The 26,890-nt window shown below is 29.8% G+C and overlaps 2 long non-coding RNA genes and 1 other non-coding gene across 3 annotated transcripts; all 3 read right to left on the reverse strand.

Annotated features, from left to right (window-relative positions):
- Positions 1-5,378: 5,378 nt before the first annotated feature.
- Positions 5,379-6,194, reverse strand: LOC145051621 (uncharacterized). Its single transcript, XR_013683735.1, has 4 exons — positions 5,926-6,194; positions 5,770-5,838; positions 5,608-5,686; positions 5,379-5,501 (listed from the first exon to the last, which is right to left on the reverse strand). It is a non-coding gene; the product is annotated as an uncharacterized LOC145051621 (long non-coding RNA).
- Positions 6,195-12,727: 6,533 nt separating this feature from the next.
- On the reverse strand, positions 12,728-13,553 carry LOC145051622 (uncharacterized). Its single transcript, XR_013683736.1, has 4 exons — positions 13,272-13,553; positions 13,119-13,180; positions 12,957-13,035; positions 12,728-12,850 (listed from the first exon to the last, which is right to left on the reverse strand). It is a non-coding gene; the product is annotated as an uncharacterized LOC145051622 (long non-coding RNA).
- Positions 13,554-18,567: 5,014 nt separating this feature from the next.
- On the reverse strand, positions 18,568-18,764 carry LOC145056312 (U2 spliceosomal RNA). The gene has a single exon (XR_013685794.1). It is a non-coding gene; the product is annotated as a U2 spliceosomal RNA (small nuclear RNA).
- Positions 18,765-26,890: the final 8,126 nt, after the last annotated feature.

Here is a 26,890-nt window from a genome sequence, read left to right on the forward strand (position 1 = left end):
TAGTTATATAAAACTATAATTATTGATTTTAAATAAATATGTGAAATTATATGACTTTATAATTTGTATTAATTTTATTTTAATGCTATTAATTTAATGTAGATAGAGTGGAAAATTTAAAATTTAAAATAATAATCAATAGGTTGACATGTGGCAAGTATTAATTAGGAGACATAATATGGTGACACATGACAAAAGAAGAATAAAACATGCATTAATTAAGAAGTTTAATAAGATGACACATGTCAAAAGGAGAATAAAACTATTCTTTTATTAGAATATGAAGATTTCCTTTCAACATCAACATTGTAAACATGAAATAAGGCCACTAAAAAAAAGTTTAATATTATGATTTTTACACATGCTTTCCTGCACTTTTCTCTTATTCCCAAAATACCTCTTCCTTCAAAAAAACCTTTCATGCTCCAGATTATTCATTTCTTCTATTTATATAACTACGCTAACATTTTTTTGGACAAATGTGCTATTGAAATCCAAACATTTCCACCATCAAACCCAAACTATTCTAATAAACAAATATTGTATCAGGTTTCCATGGTTAATCTCCAGAAGAACATACATTCATAATCAAGAACCTCAATATTATAGCTAGTAAATTCTATTTTTTTTCTATGCCACTGAAACGACATGATGTCTAATCCTTTGTATTAACAATTAGTTTGTCTTCATATTAATAAATACTAAAAGTCATATTCAAATCTATAGAAATCACTTTGTTGCAAAATGCATTAAGTCTACGTATTTATATATTAATATTATAAATGAGGTTGAACTATACATTCGATATATGCATTATGAGGCTTCTATGTACTCCATAACACTTGATACACACAAAGTGCTCCAAGATTTGAAGATCTAGTCACACCCGGAACCAAAAACGATATGGAATCAATGAAACAAACCTCAATTTTTTACATGCTTCTGTTTTTTATTGATATCCACAATCTGTTTAATTCTAAGTATAAGAACCTCATCAACAGAAAAGAAAATAAAAAAAAAATAAAAAAAAAAAAACGTAGCAAATATGATGAAATCTTAGGGGCAAAATGGTCCAATTCCGGACTAAGCAAGGAAAATTTGTATAACAGTAAGAGAACCATGATCTAGGTAAATGGGGCATCAAAGAATCATGAATTATAGTCATATCATGAAATCTCAACACCTTCCATTCTGATCATCAATTGCTGGAACAAAACATCCGGGCAACTGAAACGTTATTCCCAATAGTATAAAACCTGTGTTTCCAACAACTCAAAGCTCTTGTCCACAGCAGAACAAGTATTAGATTTTTGCAGTTATTGGTTAAAATCAATCACAATATACGCCAACTTCTCTTTCAACTGATTTGCAATAGAAACAACCTCAAAAATATATGACCAAAAGGGTATAAATGTGGAAGTAAAAATTGAAAAATTCAACTTTCATAAAACAAACAAATCAACTGAACTGAATCAAGCACATCATATATTTTTTTTCAGTCTTTCAGATTACTTGAGGGATTACTATTAGTTTCTATGAATTTCACCAACTATAATTCATATTAGCAACCACATATATTTAAGGGCAGGGGCAGAGTTGTCATGTATGTATGGCAAGCACATAAGAAGTTAACTTAGTGACATGATTACCACACCAGTTAAACTTTTCTGTCAACAGGGACGAAGCAACAAAATAGAACCAAATCAATTGATTAAACTGTTAATGACCATATTTCTTTGAGGCATGCTATCAAACACCATATATGCATTACAACATACAAAAGGATTCAAATAGTAGTCTTACATCAACACGGACAAATGCAACGAAAAGATAACAAAAATACATAAACTTTGCATTTATTCAATAATAAACTGCTTTGCAAAAGAAGGTCATCATTAAATCAGAATGATTTTCTAACCTTGTGTAGATGGTGGTGTAATCAATTTTGATTATGCAGAGTAAAGGTTAGAACAACAACAAAATAGCATGATTGATATCACCGTTTGAATTCCTTTCATTCAAAAGTGTATAATTTTGGAATTTTTATCAAAGATTAGCTGTGGATTCGAGGAATAGATAAATGATATGATGGATTTAAAAAGGAAGGAAATATATATTTGTATAGCAATCATTATGAGATTTTAATACAATCAATACATAACATATATAACATACGTTCAGTCAACTGTGGTTTTCAATATTTAAGAAAAAGGAAAAAAAGCAGAAATTGCCAAGTGGAAAATGATAAAATCAAAATAACCAGAAAATGTCATGTGGCATAATACATTATATAGAGGACATTTGACAAAATCATTTTCATTTATTAGGGTAAAAAGAAAAAAGGACATTTGACAAAATCATTTTCATTTATTAGGGTAAAAAGAAAAGAAGAAGAGAAAGATAATGTGAAAAATAAAATACAAATAAATAAACAAAAAGAACAAAATGGCTCTATTGCCACTTTTCATCCATTTTGCCGTTTCACGATGGCCTCCATTTCTCAATGCAGCCAAAATCACACCACCACCATCTATGTTCTCCTTCTTCGACGAAACCAAGTCCTATATTATTTGTATTATATGGTTGTAGTCTCATTAGATTTTCTGTGCTTAGGACTAATACCTGAGAGTATAAATAGAAATTTCAAAACACAATTGGAAATCAGTAGTTGAAAAACATCTATTATGGGTTGTGCTCTTCATTTTGGAATGGAAGATTGGTTCTCTCTCTCACCCTCATCTCGATTCACCGGAGCACAGGTTTACACCGATTTCTCTCATCAATTATGGATTCATGTTTTCAATTTATTCAACGATTTTTTTTCTAGAGTGTCATCAAATTTAGCCTGTTCGATAAATTCCTTTCTAGCAACTCAAAGTTGATTGAACAACAAATTGAATCCAAATATCGAGGAGTGTTTCTAATTAGGAACACATGGAGTAAAGGACCAAAAGAAACAACAATTATGTAATGAACAATAACCTCTTATTCAATCTCTTTTTTCTAATAAAAAATTCTAGTATTGTTACTTGCTATTTTTTTATAATTTTTTTTCCTGCTCTCTAAAAATAACAAATATATCTTTTTTTTTTTATGATTTTACATTTAAATTTAAATCTTCTTCTAAGTCCTTCAAAATCAACATTATTAATATAAATTTTAAAACTCAAAATGTGTGGTAATCAATTATAAATAATCTTTTAGTCCACTTATTTTGTTACAGTTATTATCTACGTTATTTTAATTTATCAACTGTGCATTAGATGAGTTATAACCTAGTAAAAAATAATAGTTAGAACTAATAAATATTAATTTAATAATTCGTTTTTTTGTTGTAATTTGTATTGTATTGGTAGATACACTTGAAGTTATCACACATTGAAATTTTCTTATAATACAGGCACAAAGTTTATCATGCCATATTGTTATACGTAAACAATTATTATTATTAACAATGCAAAACACAAGTGATGAAGGCTACAACATTGATGTGACAAATATCTATAAATTCGTTGTTTATATTTTTTTAAAACAAAAATCGAATATAATTTTAAACTATTCTTAATTTCACATATATCTTGGGTAAGATTGAGTTTAGATCTCAAAAAGAAATGACAATACGTGATGTTAATGAGCTAGAAGTCTTTTGATAAATTCATTGTTTATATATATTAAAAAGTAAATTTGATGTATCTTTGAAGTCACGAATTTTAGGTTTAAGATAAAAATAAAAATTTGATGTTGCTCATCAAAGTAGTCTTTTTATGGTATTTACACGAGTGCAGCATTCTTGTTTTATTGGTTGTAGCGATATAATTTTAAACTATTCTTAATTTCATATATATCTCGGAGGAGATTGAACTTCGATATAAAAAAAAAATGACAACACATGATATTAATTAGTTGGGAGTCTTTTGAAAAATTCATTGTTTATATATATTAAAAAGTAACTCTCATGTATCTTTGAAGTCACGAATTTTAGGTTTATGATAAAAAAGAAATCTGATGTTGCTCGTCAAAGTAGTTTTTCATATTTATACGAATTCGACATTCTTGTTTTATTGGTTGTAGCGATGTTTCAATATTTAAAATAATAAAATAACCGTTATATTTTGGTTATGTTTACAATTTAATAATTCTATTCAATTATGGCAATAAAAATTACTAAAATATTACAAAACTTTTATGTTGGTCAATTTGACACATTATTGCAAATTACATATCAAATAAAAGATTTATTAAGTTTGAATGAGTTTTAGAGAATTATTTTGAATGACATTATGATTATCATGTGAACAAAAAAAGTTGCTTGGTTGGTTGAATTTTCTCTTATCGTTTTTTTTAAATAACCTCAAATCATTTTTGTTTAACTTTCATCCATATTTCGAAATTATATTTTTAAACTTAAGCTAAATTGCAATATTATTGTTAAAACATAAAACTTAACGTAAATAAGTAATTAAGTTTAAGCAATTTGGGCCTTTATTTCGAAAGCCCACAGATGTTTGCAATCGGTGAAAATCGTACATGTGTTGCTATTATATGTAAAAAAATGTAATTATATTGGTATTATGGGTAAAAATAAAAGTATGTTACCTATATCAGTAAAAAGAGTAAAGTACTTTGTTGTTTTTTGCAATTTATAACACTGTTTTGCGACTAGGGTATCAATTTTTTACTTTTGTAATCTTTTTGATTGCTCTTTTTGTTTTATAAATTTAATAGTATGTTGTTAAATCAGACAAAAAGGCATGATGCATTGAATAAACTCAAGGCTGAGTTTGAAGCACAGGAAGAGGAGGTTTTGTTACTCTTGGAACGTGTAACAGAGGCTAAATTTTGTTGGATTTAAAAGGATGTTTAACTTTGTTACGGATTTTATGTGTATATGTTTGATGAGACGTTTGGTTTTTCTATAAAGAAAGAACATGATTGATGCGACAATATGATAATTTGTTATTCGGTCGCTTATATTGTTGAATCAAGTTTGATGTAATGTGTAATGTGATTTGAAAGTATGAAATACCCTCTTAACATGGTTAGGGTTTTGGGATGTTTGTAAGCTTGTCTTTACCGAAGATGGATCAATCGATACGGGTGTGGCCCACTTTGTTTCATGGTCCTTTCGTACTGTACCGGTTGCACCATTGGTTTGTGTGATACTTTTTCCATCAGCTTTTTAGGTGGTTCCTTAAGTAAAAAGTTGTTTCCTTTTAACTTAATGATTGAAAAATGAGATGCTATAATAAATAATTTTCAAATACACGGAAAACACAATCAGAAGTGACAAAGTCGGTTCATTTGGTCTTAATCATCATCCTTTCTAATAAATAAAGGTTTTTTTTGCCACTTGTCAATCTCTTATAAGTTTTGACATACGTTGCAAGAGGTATTTGTTTTCTTTATTTTTTGATTTATTGAGAGCGAGATGAAGACAACCTCCATCTCCCTTCTCTCTCTTCCTGGGCAATATTTGTTTTCTTTCCATTCTCAATTTAGCCCTAGGAAACATACACAAATGACATGATAAGAGAAATCATCACTAAATTTTTGAAGCAATCGAGTTTGGAAGACAGATAGATAGAATTAGAAACAATGAAATCATACCTGCTACGAAGACGAGAAATAAGAAAGCAACTCCAAATAGTAAGGGGCAATGCTACCTGGCTGATTAAACGTTTGTACACTGAAAATCACATCATAAGCCCAAAACTCAACCCTAACTTATGAAACTGAGAAAACCAAAGATGAAAGAAAGGGCATCGGTACCTGGCTGATTAAACCATAGTCAACCATATGGTGAACAAACCGATTTCTAGGGTTCAGATCGACTGCTACCTGTTTCTTAAAACCAAATAATTAAAAGCCGAGATAAAACGAAATTGGAATAAACTGAAATAGTGAGAAGGAGTAGTAGAAGTCGACCTCATCGTTCGATTGGAATGCAACAATGGGAATAGAGCGGAGGAGTTATCAAGTGAAGAAATTCGATAAGCATGAGGAACATATTCAGAGACGCAGTCAATGGCGGTGGAGATTCTTATTGGAGGAGAAGGGCGGCACAATCAAAACAGATAAAAGAAGAAAATATAAGAATCGGAAAATATGGCGGTCTAGAATGAGAGGCGGCAATAGACTTTGAGGAAGAGAGCACAAGTTACAAGGGCAAAATAAGAAAAGAGAAGACTTTCATGCGCGGCAAAATAAGAAAGGAGAATACTTCCATGTTAAAAAAAAACACAAAAGAAAAGTCTCGTGTCAATTTATGAAAAAGAAGAAAAGTTACTGCAGCCAACAGTTTTAAGCTTTTATGGTATATTTAATTAATATCATTTTCCATTTTTTATAACTATCCACATAATAATCATTCAACTCTAAATTTGATAATAATGATTTTAATTATGTATATCATTTTATATATATTTTTTTTTAATATTATTGTTAAGTACTTTCTTTTATAAATATTACATGTGTTTAAATAATTACAAACTAGATGAAAGAGTTTTTATTAAATATTACACGAATATAAGGATAACTTAATTATTTTCTTTTAAAGCAATCAATGATTAAAGATGAATTAAATTAATAGATACATATTTAATAAAATTACTAGGTGTGAGACCCGTGTATTACACGGGCTGATTAAAAAAATTATATATAAAAGTGTAAATACTAAGCATTTTTTAAAATAGAAATTCGAAATAAATACAAAAAAACGATGAATAAATATCTTTATATAGTTGTTAATTTAAATTACAATACATTTCCAAATAATTATCTTTATATAGTAATATGATGCTATAAAATTTAAATGAAGCAAAGCATTTGAGGCTATAATAATAAACAAAAGAAAAGTACACTGTAATTCTCATTTGCCCCTGATTACAACAAACCTAAATAGAAACATTGTCACAAATTGGAAAGACTTCATATATAACGACTCAAAAAGAATAAAAAATAAAGTTATTAACACAATATAAAATAATGAACTTACTTCCATTTATTTGTTTATCATAAGAACTTACTTGCACTTAAAGTATGATTCAGTAACATTTGTTGCATTTAGCACAAAGAATTGTTTACACATAAATTTTATACTGTTGCTTTATTGAACAAAATATGTTTTGATGCTTTAAGTGGGGATGCAATAATTCACTATGGTGAGAAATCTAGATAGTGTTAACTATTAAAACAAGAAAGACATAATATGACAAACATGTAGCTTATATGGATCACATGTATATCAATGTACTAGTTTATAACCCGTGGAAACCACGGTTACAAAATTAATTAAGCTTTTTTAGTGAAAATTCAAAGTTATTAATCAATTGTTAATTAGGAGATTTTTTAGTTATATAAAACTATAATTATTGATTTTAAATAAATATGTGAAATTATATGACTTTATAATTTGTATTAATTTTATTTTAATGCTATTAATTTAATGTAGATAGAGTGGAAAATTTAAAATTTAAAATAATAATCAATAGGTTGACATGTGGCAAGTATTAATTAGGAGACATAATATGGTGACACATGACAAAAGAAGAATAAAACATGCATTAATTAAGAAGTTTAATAAGATGACACATGTCAAAAGGAGAATAAAACTATTCTTTTATTAGAATATGAAGATTTCCTTTCAACATCAACATTGTAAACATGAAATAAGGCCACTAAAAAAAAGTTTAATATTATGATTTTTACACATGCTTTCCTGCACTTTTCTCTTATTCCCAAAATACCTCTTCCTTCAAAAAAACCTTTCATGCTCCAGATTATTCATTTCTTCTATTTATATAACTACGCTAACATTTTTTTGGACAAATGTGCTATTGAAATCCAAACATTTCCACCATCAAACCCAAACTATTCTAATAAACAAATATTGTATCAGGTTTCCATGGTTAATCTCCAGAAGAACATACATTCATAATCAAGAACCTCAATATTATAGCTAGTAAATTCTATTTTTTTTCTATGCCACTGAAACGACATGATGTCTAATCCTTTGTATTAACAATTAGTTTGTCTTCATATTAATAAATACTAAAAGTCATATTCAAATCTATAGAAATCACTTTGTTGCAAAATGCATTAAGTCTACGTATTTATATATTAATATTATAAATGAGGTTGAACTATACATTCGATATATGCATTATGAGGCTTCTATGTACTCCATAACACTTGATACACACAAAGTGCTCCAAGATTTGAAGATCTAGTCACACCCGGAACCAAAAACGATATGGAATCAATGAAACAAACCTCAATTTTTTACATGCTTCTGTTTTTTATTGATATCCACAATCTGTTTAATTCTAAGTATAAGAACCTCATCAACAGAAAAGAAAATAAAAAAAAAATAAAAAAAAAAAAAACGTAGCAAATATGATGAAATCTTAGGGGCAAAATGGTCCAATTCCGGACTAAGCAAGGAAAATTTGTATAACAGTAAGAGAACCATGATCTAGGTAAATGGGGCATCAAAGAATCATGAATTATAGTCATATCATGAAATCTCAACACCTTCCATTCTGATCATCAATTGCTGGAACAAAACATCCGGGCAACTGAAACGTTATTCCCAATAGTATAAAACCTGTGTTTCCAGCAACTCAAAGCTCTTGTCCACAGCAGAACAAGTATTAGATTTTTGCAGTTATTGGTTAAAATCAATCACAATATACGCCAACTTCTCTTTCAACTGATTTGCAATAGAAACAACCTCAAAAATATATGACCAAAAGGGTATAAATGTGGAAGTAAAAATTGAAAAATTCAACTTTCATAAAACAAACAAATCAACTGAACTGAATCAAGCACATCATATATTTTTTTTCAGTCTTTCAGATTACTTGAGGGATTACTATTAGTTTCTATGAATTTCACCAACTATAATTCATATTAGCAACCACATATATTTAAGGGCAGGGGCAGAGTTGTCATGTATGTATGGCAAGCACATAAGAAGTTAACTTAGTGACATGATTACCACACCAGTTAAACTTTTCTGTCAACAGGGACGAAGCAACAAAATAGAACCAAATCAATTGATTAAACTGTTAATGACCATATTTCTTTGAGGCATGCTATCAAACACCATATATGCATTACAACATACAAAAGGATTCAAATAGTAGTCTTACATCAACACGGACAAATGCAACGAAAAGATAACAAAAATACATAAACTTTGCATTTATTCAATAATAAACTGCTTTGCAAAAGAAGGTCATCATTAAATCAGAATGATTTTCTAACCTTGTGTAGATGGTGGTGTAATCAATTTTGATTATGCAGAGTAAAGGTTAGAACAACAACAAAATAGCATGATTGATATCACCGTTTGAATTCCTTTCATTCAAAAGTGTATAATTTTGGAATTTTTATCAAAGATTAGCTGTGGATTCGAGGAATAGATAAATGATATGATGGATTTAAAAAGGAAGGAAATATATATTTGTATAGCAATCATTATGAGATTTTAATACAATCAATACATAACATATATAACATACGTTCAGTCAACTGTGGTTTTCAATATTTAAGAAAAAGGAAAAAAAGCAGAAATTGCCAAGTGGAAAATGATAAAATCAAAATAACCAGAAAATGTCATGTGGCATAATACATTATATAGAGGACATTTGACAAAATCATTTTCATTTATTAGGGTAAAAAGAAAAAAGGACATTTGACAAAATCATTTTCATTTATTAGGGTAAAAAGAAAAGAAGAAGAGAAAGATAATGTGAAAAATAAAATACAAATAAATAAACAAAAAGAACAAAATGGCTCTATTGCCACTTTTCATCCATTTTGCCGTTTCACGATGGCCTCCATTTCTCAATGCAGCCAAAATCACACCACCACCATCTATGTTCTCCTTCTTCGACGAAACCAAGTCCTATATTATTTGTATTATATGGTTGTAGTCTCATTAGATTTTCTGTGCTTAGGACTAATACCTGAGAGTATAAATAGAAATTTCAAAACACAATTGGAAATCAGTAGTTGAAAAACATCTATTATGGGTTGTGCTCTTCATTTTGGAATGGAAGATTGGTTCTCTCTCTCACCCTCATCTCGATTCACCGGAGCACAGGTTTACACCGATTTCTCTCATCAATTATGGATTCATGTTTTCAATTTATTCAACGATTTTTTTTCTAGAGTGTCATCAAATTTAGCCTGTTCGATAAATTCCTTTCTAGCAACTCAAAGTTGATTGAACAACAAATTGAATCCAAATATCGAGGAGTGTTTCTAATTAGGAACACATGGAGTAAAGGACCAAAAGAAACAACAATTATGTAATGAACAATAACCTCTTATTCAATCTCTTTTTTCTAATAAAAAATTCTAGTATTGTTACTTGCTATTTTTTTATAATTTTTTTTCCTGCTCTCTAAAAATAACAAATATATCTTTTTTTTTTTATGATTTTACATTTAAATTTAAATCTTCTTCTAAGTCCTTCAAAATCAACATTATTAATATAAATTTTAAAACTCAAAATGTGTGGTAATCAATTATAAATAATCTTTTAGTCCACTTATTTTGTTACAGTTATTATCTACGTTATTTTAATTTATCAACTGTGCATTAGATGAGTTATAACCTAGTAAAAAATAATAGTTAGAACTAATAAATATTAATTTAATAATTCGTTTTTTTGTTGTAATTTGTATTGTATTGGTAGATACACTTGAAGTTATCACACATTGAAATTTTCTTATAATACAGGCACAAAGTTTATCATGCCATATTGTTATACGTAAACAATTATTATTATTAACAATGCAAAACACAAGTGATGAAGGCTACAACATTGATGTGACAAATATCTATAAATTCGTTGTTTATATTTTTTTAAAACAAAAATCGAATATAATTTTAAACTATTCTTAATTTCACATATATCTTGGGTAAGATTGAGTTTAGATCTCAAAAAGAAATGACAATACGTGATGTTAATGAGCTAGAAGTCTTTTGATAAATTCATTGTTTATATATATTAAAAAGTAAATTTGATGTATCTTTGAAGTCACGAATTTTAGGTTTAAGATAAAAATAAAAATTTGATGTTGCTCATCAAAGTAGTCTTTTTATGGTATTTACACGAGTGCAGCATTCTTGTTTTATTGGTTGTAGCGATATAATTTTAAACTATTCTTAATTTCATATATATCTCGGAGGAGATTGAACTTCGATATAAAAAAAAAATGACAACACATGATATTAATTAGTTGGGAGTTTTTTGAAAAATTCATTGTTTATATATATTAAAAAGTAACTCTCATGTATCTTTGAAGTCACGAATTTTAGGTTTATGATAAAAAAGAAATCTGATGTTGCTCGTCAAAGTAGTTTTTCATATTTATACGAATTCGACATTCTTGTTTTATTGGTTGTAGCGATGTTTCAATATTTAAAATAATAAAATAACCGTTATATTTTGGTTATGTTTACAATTTAATAATTCTATTCAATTATGGCAATAAAAATTACTAAAATATTACAAAACTTTTATGTTGGTCAATTTGACACATTATTGCAAATTACATATCAAATAAAAGATTTATTAAGTTTGAATGAGTTTTAGAGAATTATTTTGAATGACATTATGATTATCATGTGAACAAAAAAAGTTGCTTGGTTGGTTGAATTTTCTCTTATCGTTTTTTTTAAATAACCTCAAATCATTTTTGTTTAACTTTCATCCATATTTCGAAATTATATTTTTAAACTTAAGCTAAATTGCAATATTATTGTTAAAACATAAAACTTAACGTAAATAAGTAATTAAGTTTAAGCAATTTGGGCCTTTATTTCGAAAGCCCACAGATGTTTGCAATCGGTGAAAATCGTACATGTGTTGCTATTATATGTAAAAAAATGTAATTATATTGGTATTATGGGTAAAAATAAAAGTATGTTACCTATATCAGTAAAAAGAGTAAAGTACTTTGTTGTTTTTTGCAATTTATAACACTGTTTTGCGACTAGGGTATCAATTTTTTACTTTTGTAATCTTTTTGATTGCTCTTTTTGTTTTATAAATTTAATAGTATGTTGTTAAATCAGACAAAAAGGCATGATGCATTGAATAAACTCAAGGCTGAGTTTGAAGCACAGGAAGAGGAGGTTTTGTTACTCTTGGAACGTGTAACAGAGGCTAAATTTTGTTGGATTTAAAAGGATGTTTAACTTTGTTACGGATTTTATGTGTATATGTTTGATGAGACGTTTGGTTTTTCTATAAAGAAAGAACATGATTGATGCGACAATATGATAATTTGTTATTCGGTCGCTTATATTGTTGAATCAAGTTTGATGTAATGTGTAATGTGATTTGAAAGTATGAAATACCCTCTTAACATGGTTAGGGTTTTGGGATGTTTGTAAGCTTGTCTTTACCGAAGATGGATCAATCGATACGGGTGTGGCCCACTTTGTTTCATGGTCCTTTCGTACTGTACCGGTTGCACCATTGGTTTGTGTGATACTTTTTCCATCAGCTTTTTAGGTGGTTCCTTAAGTAAAAAGTTGTTTCCTTTTAACTTAATGATTGAAAAATGAGATGCTATAATAAATAATTTTCAAATACACGGAAAACACAATCAGAAGTGACAAAGTCGGTTCATTTGGTCTTAATCATCATCCTTTCTAATAAATAAAGGTTTTTTTTGCCACTTGTCAATCTCTTATAAGTTTTGACATACGTTGCAAGAGGTATTTGTTTTCTTTATTTTTTGATTTATTGAGAGCGAGATGAAGACAACCTCCATCTCCCTTCTCTCTCTTCCTGGGCAATATTTGTTTTCTTTCCATTCTCAATTTAGCCCTAGGAAACATACACAAATGACATGATAAGAGAAATCATCACTAAATTTTTGAAGCAATCGAGTTTGGAAGACAGATAGATAGAATTAGAAACAATGAAATCATACCTGCTACGAAGACGAGAAATAAGAAAGCAACTCCAAATAGTAAGGGGCAATGCTACCTGGCTGATTAAACGTTTGTACACTGAAAATCACATCATAAGCCCAAAACTCAACCCTAACTTATGAAACTGAGAAAACCAAAGATGAAAGAAAGGGCATCGGTACCTGGCTGATTAAACCATAGTCAACCATATGGTGAACAAACCGATTTCTAGGGTTCAGATCGACTGGTACCTGTTTCTTAAAACCAAATAATTAAAAGCCGAGATAAAACGAAATTGGAATAAACTGAAATAGTGAGGAGTAGTAGAAGTCGACCTCATCGTTCGATTGGAATGCAACAATGGGAATAGAGCGGAGGAGTTATCAAGTGAAGAAATTCGATAAGCATGAGGAACATATTCAGAGACGCAGTCAATGGCGGTGGAGATTCTTATTGGAGGAGAAGGGCGGCACAATCAAAACAGATAAAAGAAGAAAATATAAGAATCGGAAAATATGGCGGTCTAGAATGAGAGGCGGCAATAGACTTTGAGGAAGAGAGCACAAGTTACAAGGGCAAAATAAGAAAAGAGAAGACTTTCATGCGCGGCAAAATAAGAAAGGAGAATACTTCCATGTTAAAAAAAAACACAAAAGAAAAGTCTCGTGTCAATTTATGAAAAAGAAGAAAAGTTACTGCAGCCAACAGTTTTAAGCTTTTATGGTATATTTAATTAATATCATTTTCCATTTTTTATAACTATCCACATAATAATCATTCAACTCTAAATTTGATAATAATGATTTTAATTATGTATATCATTTTATATATATATTTTTTTAATATTATTGTTAAGTACTTTCTTTTATAAATATTACATGTGTTTAAATAATTACAAACTAGATGAAAGAGTTTTTATTAAATATTACACGAATATAAGGATAACTTAATTATTTTCTTTTAAAGCAATCAATGATTAAAGATGAATTAAATTAATAGATACATATTTAATAAAATTACTAGGTGTGAGACCCGTGTATTACACGGGCTGATTAAAAAAATTATATATAAAAGTGTAAATACTAAGCATTTTTTAAAATAGAAATTCGAAATAAATACAAAAAAACGATGAATAAATATCTTTATATAGTTGTTAATTTAAATTACAATACATTTCCAAATAATTATCTTTATATAGTAATATGATGCTATAAAATTTAAATGAAGCAAAGCATTTGAGGCTATAATAATAAACAAAAGAAAAGTACACTGTAATTCTCATTTGCCCCTGATTACAACAAACCTAAATAGAAACATTGTCACAAATTGGAAAGACTTCATATATAACGACTCAAAAAGAATAAAAAATAAAGTTATTCACACAATATAAAATAATGAACTTACTTCCATTTATTTGTTTATCATAAGAACTTACTTGCACTTAAAGTATGATTCAGTAACATTTGTTGCATTTAGCACAAAGAATTGTTTACACATAAATTTTATACTGTTGCTTTATTGAACAAAATATGTTTTGATGCTTTAAGTGGGGATGCAATAATTCACTATGGTGAGAAATCTAGATAGTGTTAACTATTAAAACAAGAAAGACATAATATGACAAACATGTAGCTTATATGGATCACATGTATATCAATGTACTAGTTTATAACCCGTGGAAACCACGGTTACAAAATTAATTAAGCTTTTTTAGTGAAAATTCAAAGTTATTAATCAATTGTTAATTAGGAGATTTTTTAGTTATATAAAACTATAATTATTGATTTTAAATAAATATGTGAAATTATATGACTTTATAATTTGTATTAATTTTATTTTAATGCTATTAATTTAATGTAGATAGAGTGGAAAATTTAAAATTTAAAATAATAATCAATAGGTTGACATGTGGCAAGTATTAATTAGGAGACATAATATGGTGACACATGACAAAAGAAGAATAAAACATGCATTAATTAAGAAGTTTAATAAGATGACACATGTCAAAAGGAGAATAAAACTATTCTTTTATTAGAATATGAAGATTTCCTTTCAACATCAACATTGTAAACATGAAATAAGGCCACTAAAAAAAAGTTTAATATTATGATTTTTACACATGCTTTCCTGCACTTTTCTCTTATTCCCAAAATACCTCTTCCTTCAAAAAAACCTTTCATGCTCCAGATTATTCATTTCTTCTATTTATATAACTACGCTAACATTTTTTTGGACAAATGTGCTATTGAAATCCAAACATTTCCACCATCAAACCCAAACTATTCTAATAAACAAATATTGTATCAGGTTTCCATGGTTAATCTCCAGAAGAACATACATTCATAATCAAGAACCTCAATATTATAGCTAGTAAATTCTATTTTTTTTCTATGCCACTGAAACGACATGATGTCTAATCCTTTGTATTAACAATTAGTTTGTCTTCATATTAATAAATACTAAAAGTCATATTCAAATCTATAGAAATCACTTTTTTGCAAAATGCATTAAGTCTACGTATTTATATATTAATATTATAAATGAGGTTGAACTATACATTCGATATATGCATTATGAGGCTTCTATGTACTCCATAACACTTGATACACACAAAGTGCTCCAAGATTTGAAGATCTAGTCACACCCGGAACCAAAAACGATATGGAATCAATGAAACAAACCTCAATTTTTTACATGCTTCTGTTTTTTATTGATATCCACAATCTGTTTAATTCTAAGTATAAGAACCTCATCAACAGAAAAGAAAATAAAAAAAAAATAAAAAAAAAAAAAAAACGTAGCAAATATGATGAAATCTTAGGGGCAAAATGGTCCAATTCCGGACTAAGCAAGGAAAATTTGTATAACAGTAAGAGAACCATGATCTAGGTAAATGGGGCATCAAAGAATCATGAATTATAGTCATATCATGAAATCTCAACACCTTCCATTCTGATCATCAATTGCTGGAACAAAACATCCGGGCAACTGAAACGTTATTCCCAATAGTATAAAACCTGTGTTTCCAGCAACTCAAAGCTCTTGTCCACAGCAGAACAAGTATTAGATTTTTGCAGTTATTGGTTAAAATCAATCACAATATACGCCAACTTCTCTTTCAACTGATTTGCAATAGAAACAACCTCAAAAATATATGACCAAAAGGGTATAAATGTGGAAGTAAAAATTGAAAAATTCAACTTTCATAAAACAAACAAATCAACTGAACTGAATCAAGCACATCATATATTTTTTTTCAGTCTTTCAGATTACTTGAGGGATTACTATTAGTTTCTATGAATTTCACCAACTATAATTCATATTAGCAACCACATATATTTAAGGGCAGGGGCAGAGTTGTCATGTATGTATGGCAAGCACATAAGAAGTTAACTTAGTGACATGATTACCACACCAGTTAAACTTTTCTGTCAACAGGGACGAAGCAACAAAATAGAACCAAATCAATTGATTAAACTGTTAATGACCATATTTCTTTGAGGCATGCTATCAAACACCATATATGCATTACAACATACAAAAGGATTCAAATAGTAGTCTTACATCAACACGGACAAATGCAACGAAAAGATAACAAAAATACATAAACTTTGCATTTATTCAATAATAAACTGCTTTGCAAAAGAAGGTCATCATTAAATCAGAATGATTTTCTAACCTTGTGTAGATGGTGGTGTAATCAATTTTGATTATGCAGAGTAAAGGTTAGAACAACAACAAAATAGCATGATTGATATCACCGTTTGAATTCCTTTCATTCAAAAGTGTATAATTTTGGAATTTTTATCAAAGATTAGCTGTGGATTCGAGGAATAGATAAATGATATGATGGATTTAAAAAGGAAGGAAATATATATTTGTATAGCAATCATTATGAGATTTTAATACAATCAATACATAACATATATAACATACGTTCAGTCAACTGTGGTTTTCAATATTTAAGAAAAAGGAAAAAAAGCAGAAATTGCCAAGTGGAAAATGATAAAATCAAAATAACCAGAAAATGTCATGTGGCATAATACATTATATAGAGGACATTTGACAAAATCATTTTCATTTATTAGGGTAAAAAGAAAAAAGGACATTTGACAAAATCATTTTCATTTATTAGGGTAAAAAGAAAAGAAGAAGAGAAAGATAATGTGAAAAATAAAATACAAATAAATAAACAAAAAGAACAAAATGGCTCTATTGCCACTTTTCATCCATTTTGCCGTTTCACGATGGCCTCCATTTCTCAATGCAGCCAAAATCACACCACCACCATCTATGTTCTCCTTCTTCGACGAAACCAAGTCCTATATTATTTGTATTATATGGTTGTAGTCTCATTAGATTTTCTGTGCTTAGGACTAATACCTGAGAGTATAAATAGAAATTTCAAAACACAATTGGAAATCAGTAGTTGAAAAACATCTATTATGGGTTGTGCTCTTCATTTTGGAATGGAAGATTGGTTCTCTCTCTCACCCTCATCTCGATTCACCGGAGCACAGGTTTACACCGATTTCTCTCATCAATTATGGATTCATGTTTTCAATTTATTCAACGATTTTTTTTCTAGAGTGTCATCAAATTTAGCCTGTTCGATAAATTCCTTTCTAGCAACTCAAAGTTGATTGAACAACAAATTGAATCCAAATATCGAGGAGTGTTTCTAATTAGGAACACATGGAGTAAAGGACCAAAAGAAACAACAATTATGTAATGAACAATAACCTCTTATTCAATCTCTTTTTTCTAATAAAAAATTCTAGTATTGTCACTTGCTATTTTTTTATAATTTTTTTTCCTGCTCTCTAAAAATAACAAATATATCTTTTTTTTTTATGATTTTACATTTAAATTTAAATCTTCTTCTAAGTCCTTCAAAATCAACATTATTAATATAAATTTTAAAACTCAAAATGTGTGGTAATCAATTATAAATAATCTTTTAGTCCACTTATTTTGTTACAGTTATTATCTACGTTATTTTAATTTATCAACTGTGCATTAGATGAGTTATAACCTAGTAAAAAATAATAGTTAGAACTAATAAATATTAATTTAATAATTCGTTTTTTTGTTGTAATTTGTATTGTATTGGTAGATACACTTGAAGTTATCACACATTGAAATTTTCTTATAATACAGGCACAAAGTTTATCATGCCATATTGTTATACGTAAACAATTATTATTATTAACAATGCAAAACACAAGTGATGAAGGCTACAACATTGATGTGACAAATATCTATAAATTCGTTGTTTATATTTTTTTAAAACAAAAATCGAATATAATTTTAAACTATTCTTAATTTCACATATATCTTGGGTAAGATTGAGTTTAGATCTCAAAAAGAAATGACAATACGTGATGTTAATGAGCTAGAAGTCTTTTGATAAATTCATTGTTTATATATATTAAAAAGTAAATTTGATGTATCTTTGAAGTCACGAATTTTAGGTTTAAGATAAAAATAAAAATTTGATGTTGCTCATCAAAGTAGTCTTTTTATGGTATTTACACGAGTGCAGCATTCTTGTTTTATTGGTTGTAACGATATAATTTTAAACTAGTCTTAATTTCATATATATCTCGGAAGAGGTTGAACTGAGTATTGGAGGGGTGCGCCGGGCCTTGGCTGTAGTGTAAGACCAAGGCGACGCATGAAGAACCCCAGCAGCAAGCTACTGTAACGGGCCTTCCCCCATAAAAAATAAGATTAATATCGAGTGGGCCGATGGCCCACATATCAGATATTAAACTGATAAGAACAGATACTACACTTGATCTTAGCCAAAAGGCCGAGAAAGGTATGCTTATTTTAGTCCATGGCTTCTTAATTTATACACAGCTTTCTCTTGGCTTCTTGCTTTTTTCATCCGATGTGGGATACCTTTCTTCTTGCCTTTTCCTTAACAAAAAAATATCATCGTTATTATTGTATTGGTACATTTCATCCAATCGTTCTTCAATCCACAACATTCGTAACAAAATCAGCAAACCTATCTAAATCGTTACAAAACGCAGCAGTAAAATCTTCTTCTTCACAAAAATCGATGATCGAAATAAGGGCCAAAGTTATGGATTACTAAAGCTTCGTCCCTCCAAATTGCAACGAAATCAGCTACTAATCAACTCGAATCGAACAAAATTATCTATTTAAAATAGCTTGATAACTGATTTCTATAAAGCACAGGCGTTAAGGCATCCATCACCATTGAATATTCAATATATTTACATAACTCTCAATATTCTTTTTGGCTAAGAAATTTCTGGACGTTAACCTTCGTTGCTATCTCATAAACAGATCTCTTTGACTTTTACCTTTGACTGAGAAAGACCTTTCATTTTTTTTAAGCATTTGGAGTTTTTCATGTCAAAAACACTACTTCTAAATGAATTTTTGACTTGGATTTGGAGGCGCCTCTTAATTGCACGTATCTATGGAATAGCATGAAGTAACAAATTTTATTCCAAATTTGTGTTAATTTCATTTTTCATTTCTTGGATAGAACTATGTTACAAGTTCTTACATCTCCTTCATACTTTTAATTTTATTATGAGCTTAAGATCACACTGAACTTCTATAATAGCCAGGGCCGGTCCACACGGTAGGCAACCCGGGCGACCGCCCAGGGCCCACGACTCCAGGGGGCCCAAAATTTATGGACTATATATATATATATATATATATATATATATATATATATATATATATATACCGAAATGATTTTTAGGACCTAAAGTTGGTTGAAACTCAATTTAGCTCAAAATATAAACAATTTAGTTTGCTTTTTATTTCTAATTGAGAACGTCTATATTGAAGAGTAATGATAATTTTTTGAATCTTTATTATATTTGTATTTGAGAGACTCTTTTTTTCTTTTCGCCCCGGGCCCCATATATGTTTGGACCGGCCCTGATAATAGCATGGTCAGAAGTTCCTAATTTAAAGGATTCATTTGCAACATTTCCTATGAACCCTATTCAAGCATAAGCACTCAAGTAAGATCATATATAAAATCCAAATATCAAATTCATTTGATCTTCATGTTTCAATCCCCTATCCCCTCCCCTGCTCTAATAAAAGAGTGCATCTAATGCCACATGGCAATTTGTCAGCCCCCTCCGACTTATTTTCCTGCATATATTCTAAAACTGAATATCCGATCATACCCTTGTTGTGCTCTTATAGACGCCATACCCTGGACGAAATCAATGAAACAACTATGAAATCCCAAGAAATCAGGAAGCAAAATCGTTTTTAAATTTGAATTGCATTTACTAAGCTTCATCGCCTCCATATATTACCTCAATCGCTTTTATTCTTGGGTCTCTCTATAAAACACATATCTTGCTTATGGAAGAACGGAGAATCAGAAATTGATGGTCATCTTCTTTGACAACTTCAGGCAAACCTAAGTTTGTTCCCTCCACACTACTCTTTTTGGCTGTGATTCCATCCCGATTCTATATTTTCTTTTCTTGATGTCTTGTGTTTAAGGCTTTACGATCGTGATTCATCGATTCAAAAGTAATTTTTGGGTTCAACCATATTTTATTTGTTCAATTTCCATCAAAACTCAATATTTACCTATTATTTGTGTTGAATAGACTTGAAGAAATCATTGATTAGGCTCAAGCTCGGGAGGGTGAATCCGTTTTGATGAAATAAGAATGAATGGTGGCTTATTATAGGATATTCAAGTTATTTTTTCTCTCCATTCTTTACATGTTATTGGGAGTTTAACTTAACCCCAATTCAGGAGGTTGAATCTTTTTTCCATTTTTCTAAATTTAAACCATGTGCATTTAGGCTAAAACACATTATCTACGTGAATTGGAACAAAGTAGCAAAAGAAAGAAAACTCAAAAAGCACCCAAAAAGTTTCTTTCATGCGATGATAAGAACATTTTGGAGGCGAAGCTAACATGAAATCAAAGGACTCAAAGACTATGATTTCCATTGGACCTTAGTGATTATAATTTTGATTATGCGATGACGAGGGGAGGATTTAAGGGAAAAAGTCATAGGCGATATATATAAGTAAAACTAGGTTATAACCCGTGGAAACCACGGTTATTATTTTTATAATTATAATAATTTAGTGTAAATTAACGTAAAGGGAAAAAGAAATAGTTAAGATGACTTTGTTTAAAAAACAACTACATTGGCATAACTTAAATATTCAATAAAATAGAAGGGCTAAGATAAAAATAAGACTAAACCTACAGGGAGTAAATTAAACTGTATGTTAGATGTAGGAGTGATATTGAAAACGTGTTATTCAAAAACGTAATCTGATTTTGCTATTTATTGGCAGTCCTATTGGATATTGAACCGATGAAGTGGCGACGGCAATTAAGAACCGGTAAAGAATTAGGTTTTTTTTTTTTTTTGAGAAGATGAACAACTTATGGAATACAAAAGTTTAGACATGTAGAATGTAAGTATTATTCGTTGATTTTGGGGCGAAATTGAATCCTAAATTGTCTATTGTATCTCTCAAAAAAATCAAATTCTCGCTCCTGTATTTAAGGGATTTAGTATATGATTTTGGGTAAAAACTCGGTTATACATTCGATAAATGGGTGTTTGTTTTATTTTGGAATCTTGTTCTAATAAACACAAGTATTATGATAAAAATGAAAAGAAAAAAAAAGATTGTAAAAGTTAAGTATATAATTTGTTTTGTTGGTGTCTTTAAAAATCCAAATATTTAATATAATGCCTTAAAATTTTGTTGTAGTCAAATGAGGTACTTACGCATAACCCCTTTGTTAAGGGTCTTGTTGTTTTCTTTTAGATAAACGTATTCGGTTTGGATTAAATGATGATATTTTTGTTCGGCTATTAAGTGTGAAGTTGGTATTTGAAATGGTGAAAACATAAAGGATGCAGAACGTGGTAAGTTTGGTTTCAAATACATTGATGTAAGAAATAAAATTGAATGAAAGGGGAAAAAAATTTACTTAAAAAGAAAACAACTTTTTTAGAATTTATAGCAATGTACATTGAAAGTACTTTGATATATGTTATAAAACTTTCTTTTAAATAAATGAAAACAAAATTCAGAAATGGTTGCTGTTTTTCAAAAGTAACAGAAATTACTTCTACTTTTAGGGTATAAAGTATAAAAATTCACAGAAAATTTATTTAACGAAAATGGTCCATGTTTTTCAAAATTAAAAATTCATCAAATGCCACTTAATGGTGAGTACGTATTATGTTAACAATGACATAAAGGGTAAAATTATCTAAGTGCTAAATAAACGTGTTCTAGCGGGTACTTTCAAAATGTGTCACCATTTGATATATGTTACATGGTCTTTTTCTGAACCGAAGCTTAAAGTTGTCCACTTATGGTACACAATGGCATAAAGGGTAAAATTGTCCAACGTTAGAAATATCCATATTTTTTTACAATTTATAGCAATGTACTTTCAAAGTACATTGCTATAAGTTGTAAATGTATTTTTCTTTTGTAAAGTTGCAAAGCTTTTTATTAAGTAACAGAAATTACAATAATGTACTTTCAAAAGACATGGCTATATTTGTAAAAGAACACATTTCATTTAAGACCAATATATGAAACATTTCATAAGTCGTGTCAATTGCATAAATATGTAAATAGGTGAAAATATATTTTACATAAATGGTCCCTATTTTTAAAATTAACAGAAATTATCCATTTTAAAAGTAAATAGTAATGTACTTTAATATATATTACAAACTCACACATATTGTTACTTTTTTTAACAAATTGTCCCTGTTTTTTGCTTAAGTAATAGAAATTACATAAATAGTCCATGATTTGAAAGTAAATTGACAAAAATCAAAATAAATACAAAAATGGTTACTTATACAAAACTCACCCTAGATATGAAAATATACAATATTATGTTTGTTATCAAAGTACCTTTGTTATGAACATAAGAAACTAAATAAGAGTACCACGTATGTTTATAAAGCAAAGATAAAAGTAATCAACATAAAAAACCAAATAAGAAGTACTAACTTGGTGTTTTTTTTTTTTTTCTTTCGAACTTTTTTCATTTATAAATGATAAAAAAAATGTATAGAGATGTAACAAATGAAAAACTTAAGCTTTCTGTTATAACACTCATTGACAGAAATCGTCACTATGGCAGCAGTTTTTTTACACAAATGGTCCTGTTGGTGATAAACATTTTCAGAAAGATCTATGTGGCATGAACAACATGACATAAATGATCATTTGTCAACTTTTACAGAAATTACAAATGCAACAGGATATTTGATGGTATGCAAAAACATCTTACATTATTTGTTTAAGAAAAATAGGACAAATATGCCCTTTTCTTCATAAGTATGGTATCTCCTTCTAACAAAACATATAACATATTTAACGAAAGTAGAATGATATATGAAAGTCAATTCCTCAAAATAAGTAAGATATTGAGAAGAAGAATCGTAACAGAAGGAAAAGAAAAAGAAATAAAGTAAATAAGTTTTTATAGATCACAAAAACACAAATCACTAATTTTTTTTTTGTTGTAGACTAATAAACAGATGGAGATGTACCTTCAGTAGTTTGTAGAGACGACAAAGAATTCTTGAATGATAAGTTTCAAGACGCCAATGAAGAAGTGAAGAAGATAATAAACGGGAATCAATATTTGTATGTTGGAGGATTATGATTAGCTGATTTTAAGGGATTGCATATATCTATTAAAGTTTGAAATTTTTGTTTACATATAGAATACCTAATTTGAATGCAGTGTATTGGATATGAAAACAAATTTCCTTAATCTTAGGGGAAGAGTTATTGACAATTGAAGATTGAAGAATTGTATGAGCGGGAAAATCAGTGAAATAGTATTTCTGAGATTGACACGTGGCATAGAGCAGGTGTAAAAAGATGCCACGTGGCAGTGTATAGAGGCTTTTATTAGGCATGGAGATTTCTTATTTCTAGCGTGAGAGAAAAGGGTAATAAAAGATTGAAAAAGTGAAATAACTCAATAAGTTATCATGGTCTCCTCAACTTAGACATTCTAAATTTTATTTTTCCTAATAAAGTTTTCAGTAATGGTATTTTCATATGATACTTATGTATACCTCAACCGTTCTTTAACCTCGTGATGTAAGGCGTGAGGGAGTGGTCGCGGCTTTGCCACCTCGGCCGCGCACACCACCCCCTGACCGCGGTATCCTGCGGTTTAGGCCGTAGTCGGCCCTTTATAGCCGTGCAATTTGATTGGTTAGGGGGAATAAGACGTTGAACGGTCAAAATTTCGAATATTTAATATTTTTTCTTTCATTTTTCCTTTCTTTCCTATAAATTATATTACCCACTTCATTGTTTTTCAAACAAAAATCACCATTCTCTCTTAAAATTAATAGAAAAAAATTCATTTTTCTCTCTCAACATGTAGCACATGTAGTATGCGTTAGTTATTTTATTTGTGGTTTTTTAAGTTTCTAGGATTATTTTAGTGTTATGTATGTTTTTTTTCGTAATACAATGTAATGTTTTTTGAATTTTCAATGTAATGTTTTTTTAATTTTCAAGTAATGAATAATTATGTTTTTTTATTAAAAAAAAGGTTTTATTAAATTAAAATAGTTATAAAAAAACAAAAATAAGAGAAAATAAAAGTGTGACATCACTCCCTTGGTGTGGCAAGAAACCACACTTGTGTGGTAAAAAGTAACATGGCCCATATGTGGCGGTGAATGGAGTGCGGTTTCGATGCCACCACTCCCTCCAGCCTAAAGTGCATGTCTTACCAAAATTCACAAGTAAAGCATAGGTCACATCAAATACATGTTAATTTTTGGTAAATATTGGTGAAGATTTCAAAAATCCACAATAACTAATCAGTTTTATTCGATTTAAGTAAGAATTGTCTATCTGTTTATGCCTCCTCTATTTATACATCCTTTTTTTTAACAGCTGAATGAAATTAATAAAAAAAGGCTAAAAAAAGCTATCAGAATCCAGTTACAACAAAATAGTTAAACTAGGGTTTAAAAACCACGACAATTAACTAACACTCACTTTTCTATTCATACACACAAACCAATTATAAGAATAATTAACCAAACTATCAGTTAACATCTTCCGTCTAACTATTTGATAAGCAAAAGAGTATCATTTCAAAAATTCCATAAAAGCCACCACATTGTCATGATTAGGCCTTCCAACGCTCCCAGTTTCATGTTAGATAAACGAATAAAACCTAACCAAACAATGACGTCTTCGACCCCATGAAAACTTGGAATAGAGATATCACACCACTTGCTCAAAAACTTCCAAAGCTCCTCAACAACTATACAAGAGATCAATATATGGCCAATATCTTCGAAATTTGAACCGCAAATACAAGAAACCATCATAGGAATGTCAATACCTTTGTCAACTAAGTTAAGCTTGGTACTTGTTCCATCTAGTTGTTGAGGAAGGTACTTGTTCCATCTAGTTGTTGTCACTCCATCAGACAAATAATTGTCATCAATAACTCTTCGAGCATATGAAACTGAAAATTGATCATCACCTCCTGCATCCCAAATCCATCTATCACTAAAAATGGAAGTGTTGAAATTAGCAAGAAGATCCAACAATTCCATAAGGTGAGAAAATACCGTCCCACCTACAATTGAACGATTCCAATTCCATCTCCAAGCAGTATCATCCCATCGTTGCTTGATAAAAAAAATCTTGCTCCATTTCCAAAAGAAATAATACAGGAAAACGCACTATCAACGGACAACTTATACATTGATCATGTAACGCCCGAATTTCAAAACAAATTTTTGATATTTTTTATTTCGCCAAACATTATTCATAAAATCAAGTCATTACATAAGTTATAAATCATTGTCAAAACACTATCAGAGTATCTCAAAATCCATAAGACATCATGAGCCGGGGAATGTGTAAAATCATGCCTCCGCTTTCCCAGAATCTACAAAGTACCCGAAACATATTTCAAGCAACATTGTAAGCACGAAGCTTGGTGAATTCCCTAAAATACCACATACATAAATAATTAGCCTCTCGTGGCTATATCTCGATAAGGAACCTCCGGCCACATGTCTCGGTGAAGACCCTTCGGTCTTACGTCTCGGTATGGACCCTCCGGTCCCAACTCAAACAATATAATAGCATAAGTCACAAGGACAGAAATGCAATAACATGTATCTCAATATAAGAAAACAAGACCCTCCGGTTACACAAGCTACCACACAGGTAAGTATAGTAAGAAGACTCACCTCGAATGTTGAAGCTCACTGAAAGAGATCTCTAGTTGTTGCCCTGACGACTCCCCGAGCTATCAGAACAGATAACACCCAATTAGCAATTGATTCCAATCTATGGTCCATAATCCATATCTAGGGTACAATGACCATTTTAACCCTGGCCTAACTCGAACCAAAATCGAGGCCTAAATCCATAAACTAAAAGGCCCAAAACCCAAAAGATCCACAAAGGCCCGCTTACAGCCAAATTTTCCAAATTGGGCACAACCCCATATGGGCCTTATCCTAAAGCCCAATAATTTCCTTAGTCCCAAAAAGTTGATCTCAGATTGCCCGAAATTCCCAAAGCAACAAGGTGGCCGAAAGATGCGAAGCCCAAAACACAACAAATCCAAAGCCTAGTTGAGCATTATGCGTGGGGTGTACACTCAGCTACATTGGGTGTACTCGATGAATCCTGGTCGCGATCAAAACTAGGCACATTGGGCGTACGCCCAGTTACGTTGGGCGTACGCCCAGTTACACGGGGCGTAACCCGACTTACTCTAACACCGATTTATGGCTTAACCACTTAAGCACTTTGCACCCAAACTTTAGAGAACCTTAAAATAAAGATCTTAATGCATAAAGTCGACACCTTTATGCATTTGCATGACTTAATGGGACCCAACAACCATCTTAATCCATTAAGGCC

Source organism: Lactuca serriola, chromosome 5 (genome assembly GCF_051521515.1).
Source record: "Lactuca serriola cultivar US96UC23 chromosome 5, Lser_US96UC23_V15, whole genome shotgun sequence".
In the NCBI taxonomy this organism is placed as follows: domain Eukaryota; kingdom Viridiplantae; phylum Streptophyta; class Magnoliopsida; order Asterales; family Asteraceae; genus Lactuca; species Lactuca serriola.